Raw genomic sequence first — 10,030 nt, forward strand, 5'->3', positions numbered from 1 at the left:
TTAGCATTGAACGTCTAATTTATTTTGAACAAAAAAAAAAAGATGATAAGAGAACAATGATTTGACCACTTTTAATCTTTCATCTTTTCACATCATAATCATGATTTATAATTTCAATTCAATAAAGAAGAATATACTATTATAAACAACTTAGAATACTTCAATATATCTTCTTATTTGTTCAGAAGAATCATATCAATCCAGTAATATCAAAATCAGAATCCGCTCAATTTCGATTGCAAAGCAAATCCCACAGATCTTGAGAATCTCGTCCCCTATCATTTCGAAAAGAAGTAGTTTTCGAGAAATCTTCCTGCTCTCGTGGTTATTATCGTTCCTCGGCTCGAATTCAAATCGTTTTTCGATTTCGCGTATATCCGTAATTACGAACAGAGAAAGCTTTTAGCCTGGAACGAGAGCGACGCTACGGCGGTCGTGTTAAAAGGAATACCGACTAATATACCGCGGACGCGAATGCTGGATAATGTATTGCCCCAGGAACGAGCGTGTTACAATGGTAACACGTTCCGACGCGGCGCGTGATATACTACGCGATGACGTGGAGTTGGACGCGTCGATTCTTAGGCCAGATAACATTCAAATTTTCCGCGCGACATTTCTTTCGCGATTGGTCGCAGGGCGGACCAATCGTTGACGCCATCGTGAAAATATGTTCCGAAACGATGCTATAATTGTATTTACGTAGATATATAATTGTATTTACGTAGATATATTATTGTATTTACGTAGATATCTTTTTATAACATTTAAAAAGTTTTTTAAGAATTTGATGATAGTAGAAATAGCGATACTATAATTTCTTTAATTACTTATTTAATTATTTGTATGACGTTCATATGACTATTATTTAAAATGCATTAAGTATACCGGTATCAAGTTTATATATCATTTTTTAACATTTCTACGATTATTTCAAATTAAAAATAAAAGGCTGATTTATAAGCATATAATTTGCAAGAGCCATTTACATGAATATTTAATTATAGCGGTATCGAATAATCTATTATTAGCATTTTTTAATGTTTCCATATTCGATTTTCAATAGACTAAATTTATTGAAAAAATGTCTGAAGAAATTCATATAGAAATTCTTCTAAATTAGATTAGAATAAAAAATTATAGCAATAATTTAATTGAATTATATTATTACGCTAAATATATAATTTCTTTTCGAAAAATAATCGATTTTTTAAATAGAATTATAGATAGAATAAGAATTAATTCTTTTCAAATCAATATCATCAATTCAATTCCGATTTTTACCCTTATATAAGTGAATTACAAGATAAAATACGAAAACTTTGTGATTAAAATTGAAAACCAAGATGAGAAATTATAATTCAATCGCAATTTTTACTCTCATAAGCAAATAGTTAAATTAAAAGGTAAAAAGGGAAAATTTTATGATTGAATCGAAAAATAAATATATACTTAAATATACCATATAACTCGAATCATATATGATTAATCACGAATTTGAAATAATAGGTTCTTTCGAAGCAATTACAGATATCTCAATTTCAGTTTTGCGAGAAAACTACATCCTTTGAAATGCAAATGAAGCACGCCTGTGTCATTATTGAGACAGGTAATCGATCACGGTGGGTATTAGATGGGATAATCAATCGTAATGCAAACGCGGGTACGCACGCACGCTTATTATCAACGTCGATTTCTTCGTTGCACAAAAGGCAACAAGAGGATCGGTGAGAAATCAAACTCGACTGCGATCAGCCTGTTACCCGACATCGACGGAGGCCAAAGTAATGTCTCGGAACGCGAGCATAATATATCGCCGCGGAAATTGCAGTGTGTTGGTTACAATGTTGCACTCTCACACCCCACGCCATCCGGGGTCACGTGTAACAAACGGCGCGATGCTGTTGAACTAGAAACCTAATCGCCTTGCCTCGTGTGCTTTCGCGAGAAACAGAATATTTCATATTTTTGAACGAAACGAAGATTAAATTTCCACGACACGATTTTTCAAGGATATTTTATCTTTGGATCGAACGAAATTAGGTAAAATTGTACGTGAAATTATGTATCGTTGTAAAATTTATTTTATAAAAATTAAATTAGCACGTTTGAAAATTACAATATAAAAAAATTATAAAAAGAAATATGATTGGTTAATTCAATTCTGCGTTCGAGATTATGAGATAAAATGTAAGAGAGATGTATAATAAATATATAAAATAAATGCGTACGTACTGTTAAATTAGGTTAGGTTTAACGATGATCCACAGAAATAATTATATCCTTATTCTTATACATGTTAAATATTGGAACATATCTCTGAGGCAACGTCAATCGACTCTGGGCGCGAATTCAAAGAACTTTGCCACGATTTCATAGTAATCACGGATCACGATACGGAAATATTTAGCGTTTCGCCAGTGTTCGAGGCTTCGACGTGAACGCAGAGGCAATCGATGTTTATGGATTTCCATCCACACGTGTGCAGCCAACCCGGTGTGTCCCTCCCCCTTACATGAAATCGTGTAGTTGGTAGCGGCAATTACGAATTGCGTGATTTGTGGCCGTAACTCGCCGCGACGGCGGCGTCGTGACGCTCCCAAGTTGCCTGCAGGTGGCCCGGCACCAACTTGCCTTTCCCTTTCCTAGCTGACTTCGTCCGCGCCGTTGCTTTTTGAATGACAGAATATTAAGTTTTTCCATGGAAATTATTCTGTCACGCGTGTATCAATACCGCGAATTCATCAAATCCTGGCACGAAAGCTTGCCGCCCGATCCATTATACACAATTCTTCAAAATGATTTCAATTCGGTACGGTTGATTAGATACATGTATCGTATTGTTCAACGACTCGCGTAGTAATACCTCTAGCGTGCGTCGTGAGCTGCGCAAGACGGATGCGCGTTTCTTCGTATCTCGATGTACACACGATTCGCGTCAAACGTCTTGAAATTTTTACGATTGTTCGTCTACCGAAGATATACGGTCGAAAAACACATGAGATAGAGGTTTAAAGTATTTACAACAGGTAGCGTGACAGTTAAACACGTAAACAGGGGAACGCACGTAATGTTCCGTGAATCTTTGTTGGTCGAACGTTTTTACGATCGATCAAATGGAAACGATGATTCTTTTTCCCAATCTAATTCAAAGACCCATTTACAAGATTAGATACAATAAAATTCAAAGCTACAGATATCAATAGTAATTTTATTTACATCCCTAAAACTTTACGAAAGAAATTTTCGAAGTTACAAAATTCTAACCTAACTGTGTATAGTCTGTAAATTCTAAATCAATAGTGTAATCTTAATTTTTATTTGTAACGAGAAAATAAAAGCAAGCAAAAGCAAGAAAAGAAACTAAGAGTCCAATATTTGAAAAATACTGTCTTTGAACACAGAAGGAAGGAAAAATTCGCTAAATATCGTAATTCAGAAGAGCTTAACTAATAACGCGAGAAATATTTCTCCCGCATCCTATACCGCGGCGCGATCGAACGTTTTCTAGGCATCGATACGCCGCCAGAATGAATTTTGGAAGCAATCCAAGAAATAGGAAGCGAGGAGTTTCTTCCACCTGTCGGTGAAAACAGCCAGGATACCGCGATGGCAACGCCGCCCGCTAGTATGGGGGCTAACACTCCCATACATACAAACCCATATTCGTACACACGTAGAAAGACACATATGGTGAATTTAGAAAGTCACGAACAGAGAGGCTCTCTCGTGAGCAGCATCGTTCAATTTATTCGCCGCCATCGCCGAACTCGCTCTCCCGCTAATTGAAAAGCGGACAAATTAACACGGTGAATGGATCGTCGCAATTTATAATGTCGCGATTGCCGGCTACGCCGACGAACGAGAACGCGATACCGGAGGTCGAATGCGATGCCGCAGGTTATCGCGAACATCGACGAAAAGTGGCCGATAAATGGACGAACGTGGAGTTGTTTTTTTTTCCTTCACGATTTTTTTATCATATCATTTCGGTGACTTCTCTGTAAACATTTTTTAAGAAAGACGATTTTTTCGATATTCAAAAAATAAGAAAAGAAATTTCTTTCGATAAGAAAAATGCTGAAGGAGAAACTTTTATCTTAAAAGGAACAATAAAGAAAATTGAATGTTTTAAAATGGCTAGACTATGAGAATTTAAATCTGTCGTCGTTTCTTATTTCTAATAAATTCCTTTCGAAGAAAAACATTTGGAAGAGCAGACAGAAGAACGTTCGCTTATACAGCCGCGTGTTCATATTCCAAGTTTACAAAACGGACTTCGCGTGATTCATTATTTTCCGTCCACCTACGAATCCTCCAAATCTCGTTCTTACGTTCTAACAATTCTTTCCGCGAGAAAAAGTGGAAGGAAGAAAAAGGTTGAAAAGAAAAAAGAGGAACAATCACACCAGACCGCCATGCTTACCCTCCACGGTAGAGTTTCGTGTCCCGCCGCCACGCAGAAGCAACACGAACCGGGCATAGAACAATGGAAACGGTGAAACAGAAGGACGGATTCGTGGTTCGAAGAAACGGGGTGCCCCCGCTTTGTACGCTGCCCGTTAATGCGAGCCGTGTAACAAATACACAGGCGATGATTATCGAACCTCGATTTGAAGGGGAGACAATAATTATAATGATTATATTGAAGTTGGAAGGTAGGCGGCCGCCAGCAAATAAATTACGGGTCTGCTTCGCTGCGTGCGCTCCGCATAGCGGCATAGGCGCGTTCGATAGATCCGTATCTGACCAGTTCTGTTCTCGATAGAGAGCGCCACCGCAGCTGCTGGCTTCCGCAATTTTTTATCGGAATTAATACAACCGTGGTAATCGCCCGTATCGTTGACACGCGTGCTATCCACTGTATATAAATATATTTGTACGCCGGTAATTACAGTATTTATTCGTTATATGCTCGAGGTCTTCTCGCGTTAGAAATCATCCTCACTACTCGAGGATCACCTTTGGAACCTGTGAAGCAAGTAACACGTTGTAAACGTTTCAATTCTCAATTCTTCATTTTTCGCTAGACATTATTCTCTATCATTATTCTTATTGACAAAGATAGAATGATAAGATTAGAAATTCGTATTGCTCGCGTTCTCAAAGTGAGTATTTAATACTTTCGATACACGCTATAGGATAAATTCAAACTCGTTGTTCTTCATTCGAAGAATTTTGATCGATTCTTCTGTTAATCCAAACTGTATTGTTTCTGATTTAAGAATATCTGATTTATAATGATGTCTAGTTTCTTTTTATGCTATTTTTTCCAGGAGGAAATCGTGTGGAAGATCTTTATCGACGGGCATAAAAATTAGAGGGAATACACGATCTAAATGGTCGCGAACTACGATATTTTCAGACGACTCGCTACTCTCTAAGGCTGCGCCCTCCGCACGCAACGTGAATATTCAATTTCTCCGCAGAGCCGTGTACACGCGGCCACTCGGCCGACCTTTCATCCTCTATCGAACAAGATTCTCTATCCAGTATACCGATACATTCTAGTTTATACGCGACGCACAAGAGAGATTCTAGCTAATTATTAAGGACAATTATAACTATACCAACCTCATATTAAAATTTATCTTCGTAACAAAAAACTACAATGTATAATATACTTTCTAACGCCTAAAACTATAGCTTTTAAAAAGGAATAATTATTTTCTAAAAATTATTTCTTATTTTAATTATATCCGTTAAAGAATTAAACACAATCGAAATAGAAAGAACGATTACAGTTTAAACGGAACCGGAGGTGGTCGCGTGGCCAAGCCAAAAAGCGGCATTTTTAAGTGTTCGGTTGAAGACAAACGCCAGCATCCGGGTGATCCCGTTCGTCGGCCAGTTCGAGCATTCCTACCCGCATTCCAGCATCGATTACTCTCCTGAACACACCGATTGCCGGACGATATAGCCTCTCGAGATCGCTTCTATCTACTCTCCCTTGGAATATGCCTAACCTGCCGCCAATGTATCTTCCCTCTGGATATTGTGTAGGCTTCGCCAGGACATCTAATTATACGATTGTCCTTTGCTCGAAGAGATATCATGGGCCGCGAACAGTTTAGTCTCGCGTCGGACTTTCTTTCCTCCTCCTTTTTCTTCTTCTTCTCGTTTCTCTTCTGTTATTCTTCCTTCCTCTTTCCAGCTTTACAACCTTGTGTTCCTTTTTCCGATTCGCACACGCGATTATCTCCTCTCTCACAATGTTTCCACTACTTCTTTTTTCACTGTCTTCTGGCATCCTTCTTCTTTTTCTTCTTTTACTTCGTCTTCCACAATTTAAGCGGCACTTGCTCGACCGGATACACCCTTTCCTCACAAGTATCATTTTCCTATTTTTAATGAAATTTGGCATTGATAAGTTTATGATATATATATATATAATTGTGTTAAAAATACGTATAAAGTTTGAAAAATATTATGTGATATTTCTGCGATCTTATTCACTTGTACTCTCATCATCCATCCGCCGGAAAGAGAAACGTTCTCATTTTCTAAGAAGCGAAAGCTTTCCGGTTGGTTTACGGAGCACGTTTCGAAATTAAGGATTATTAATCCTTTCAGAATCAAATCATCGTTTCGAGTGTTACAAAATATTCCAGGAACATCCATTGTTTCGAGAAGCACGATGGCCGCGTTTCCGCCTTTGTTATTCAAGGAGGAGGAACTTTCACGATCTGCAAGCTAAAAATTACTACGTGAATTCGAGAGAAGGAACACTTATACGACAATGAAAGTAGGGTAAAAGTGAAATTTTCAGTTCGTTGGAAATTGTACATCCTTAATTGGACGCCTTGTAAATAATAAACACACGATATCCATGTTTCACTGCTGATAATTGTAATGAATTAATCTCGTAAATTATCGTCACGAAGGTAACAAAGTCCAAAGAACCGTGATTCGGGGATAGGCAATCATCTCTTCGTCAATTTATTACAATATATCGAAGCAATAGAACGATACAATCGATGAACACGAAGATACAATCGGGTCACATTTTTCACACGTCACCACGTTCCTCTTCATCACCCTTCCTCTTTCTCTTTCGATATAAGAATAGATACAATCGTCATTTTAAACTTGTCATTTACAGGTTATTATTTAACTGAAAAATTTTGCCTCATTTTGAGGAGCAAAATACATCATAATATCATTTCAAATTCTGGAAGTTTAATCTATATCTTTAACTTCTTTAACGTTAATCTTTAAATATTACACAAGAAAAATATACACACAGATATGTTAATTAAATTACTGGTAGAATACCTTCAAAAGAAACACAAAAATGGCACACTCTTGATTACTTTCAAAGCACTAGCGACCTCTAGTCAGGTTAGGTTAGGTCCAATTTCCTAGGCGTTAATCCCAATTTCTCCATAAACTCTCCGTAGTAGTTGTGCACCGCCTTAAGTCGGTGTCGTTCTCCATCCTCCTGCTCCGGGGTTCGCGCCAGTTCGCTCGTCGCGGCGAAGATTGTCGCGCGATTAGCGCGGGCCCCAATGTCACGGAGGAAGATACATTGCTCTCGTGGCCTGGTCCGCGCGCTATACGTGCGCCATGCATACCCGCGCCGGGGCTTATACGGGCCCCGTTTATATACGGTAACACCGTAAGTGCATAATCGTCGATCGCATCTCCTTGCACTTTGCGTCAAGCCACGGCACCTTGTACGTCGGCCCGTGCGACCGCCCCGTCAAAGATCCTCGTATCTGCCGCTGTAACGACCTGACGTTTGCCGTGTACCGATCGAGTGTCACGCCTGCCGCACGACTGACGCCTTTAGGAACGCCAATTGACGGCTTATGAAACGGCCAACTGTCCACTCTGAACATTGCCACTCATTCGACGCTCTTGACCGATCCTTTCGACTTCTTTCTACTTTATTTTCGGGAAGGGATTATTGATTTTCTTTAATTAATTTTCTTTCTTCTTTAACGAAGCAATATTATTTTATTTTATTTTATTTTATTTATATATATATAGAGAGAGAAAGAGTTATTGATTTTTCTATTTTTATTTCGAAGAAGGAGCTGTCTTTTATAATTGCTAATCGAAGAATAATATTTCGCGGAGGGAGGAGTTATGTATTTCGTAATTAATAGTGAGTTTTGTTATGAAATAAAGATGGATGGATTGAGGTGAATGTTTATACTATACCGCAGTCAGGTAATGACCTAATAATGCAATTTATAATGGTTTGTGACTCAGTGTAGCAGCGTGTGACGCCTGTTTTAAAATATGCATGGCGCTCAGGTATCATGGAGCAGCGAGTGGCGAGTTTTCATACGTTGCGCGACATTTGACATTTACACGATGTATGTATTGTATGTTAGGAACTAACTAGCACGACACGTTCCTTCTGCGTCCATAAATTTTGATATTAATTAGAAACATTATTAATTACCAACAAATCTTGCTATGTTTATTACTCGTTATTAAAATGGAAATAAATCCACGATCTTGATTTTTTGAAATCCTCTATTCTTATATATTTTCCATCCAGAATATTGATTCGAATAAAAAAAGCACGATGCCTAAAAGAAAAAGAAAAAAAAAAACATTTTAAACAATGTACAAAGGAAGGATTCGAGAAATTTCAAACAGTGGAGGACATTTTCAAGAGATGCACGCAATCGAAACAAAGTATCGCATATAGTGACTGCCTGGACATTTGTGATGCGCGTGGCGAAGAAATGCACAACGAATCGTTGTGTTTAGCGAAGAAAGGCCGGGTCCGCATGTAGCCGGGAGGACGTTTGTATGGCAAGACGATGGCAGCTCTATCGGCATTACCAATTGTGAACACCGCGACTTTTATCCTCCGAACGGGTAGATAGCCGCCTCGACCGAGGCCTCGACACAAAAATTCCGGTATCTGCATCCGACCGCCTCGCCCTTGCCTTCGACTCGCCTCTCCTCTAAGCCATCAGGCTTCGAAAGAACCTCCTACTTCTTTCGTGAAATCGATTTGACCGTGTCGAATTACCGACGGAGTATTTACGAAATCTGTCCAATCGGATTTAACGATGAAAAGAATCTTGCTTCTATTGTCATCGTGTCGTGACCGAGAAAATATTAATCACACGAATTTTCTATCCCTCAAAAAAAAAAAAAAAAATTATACGATTACAAATTTGTTCGACAGTAAGAAACTTTTATGAATTGCTTTTTAAAATATTGCTTTAGTAATTAAGAATGATTGAAACAGAGTAATTTTATTTTCAACGCGGTATCCGATAGCAATAAATAATTCTCAAGATTAACTTACAGAAAAAATAATAATAAAATGTAAAGATAAGATTAGAGAGAAAGAAAGAATTTAAATTCAAAAAAAATGTCGACATTATTCTTTCCAATATTTAATTCACGTGAAGCATGACAGAGAACTCGAATGACAACTATAAGAAATGCCAAATAGAAGATCCAACACTACCAACGCACAAAGGTGCAACAAAGCAATCCGAAGACCGAGCAAGACCGGCTGATGATTCAGCGCGGTTCATTACTCACGCAGCTTTTTGCTTTAATCACATTAATGAAGCATTTAATCTCGCCGCGTGTTTTACAAGCCGCCGGTGTGTGGCCTATCTCGGCTCCGTCGTTGACGAGGATTTCTCTCCCTGGTTTCCCCTCAACCCTTCCTTTCTCCCCACCTCTTCCGTCCACTGTCTTCCTTCGAATCTCGTCCAACGCGAGGGATCCCTTTTGTCCTTTCACTTTCATCCATCTTTCGTATTATTATTTTCTCGTTCTCCCACTCCCCCCGCGGTGTTCGCTAATAACCGCACCTCGTTTAGGGCCGTTTACACCTGTAACGCTCGTGGGCACCGTCCTTTATCTCGCTCTTGCCGAGCACGCACCATTACGGTAATATATTGTATTACAGGCGCTTGGCTTTATGGTCCACTTATCGCCGCGCGGATATCTGACCGAAGGTGTGTATCGAAATCGGTAGAAAACCGGATTTTGTATCGACAGCTGCCGCCACAGAGAGTCGCCGCTATCGTCTCGAGTCGGTTAT

The 10,030-nt window shown here is 38.8% G+C and overlaps 1 long non-coding RNA gene across 1 annotated transcript; it reads right to left on the minus strand.

The window, feature by feature from the left end:
• Positions 1 to 5,115: 5,115 nt before the first annotated feature.
• On the minus strand, positions 5,116 to 6,314 carry LOC116185656. Its single transcript, XR_004150519.1, has 2 exons — positions 6,164 to 6,314; positions 5,116 to 6,116 (listed from the first exon to the last, which is right to left on the minus strand). It is a non-coding gene; the product is annotated as an uncharacterized LOC116185656 (long non-coding RNA).
• Positions 6,315 to 10,030: the final 3,716 nt, after the last annotated feature.

This window comes from Apis dorsata, unplaced genomic scaffold (genome assembly GCF_000469605.1).
Source record: "Apis dorsata unplaced genomic scaffold, Apis dorsata 1.3 scaffold_245, whole genome shotgun sequence".
NCBI classification, from domain to species: domain Eukaryota; kingdom Metazoa; phylum Arthropoda; class Insecta; order Hymenoptera; family Apidae; genus Apis; species Apis dorsata.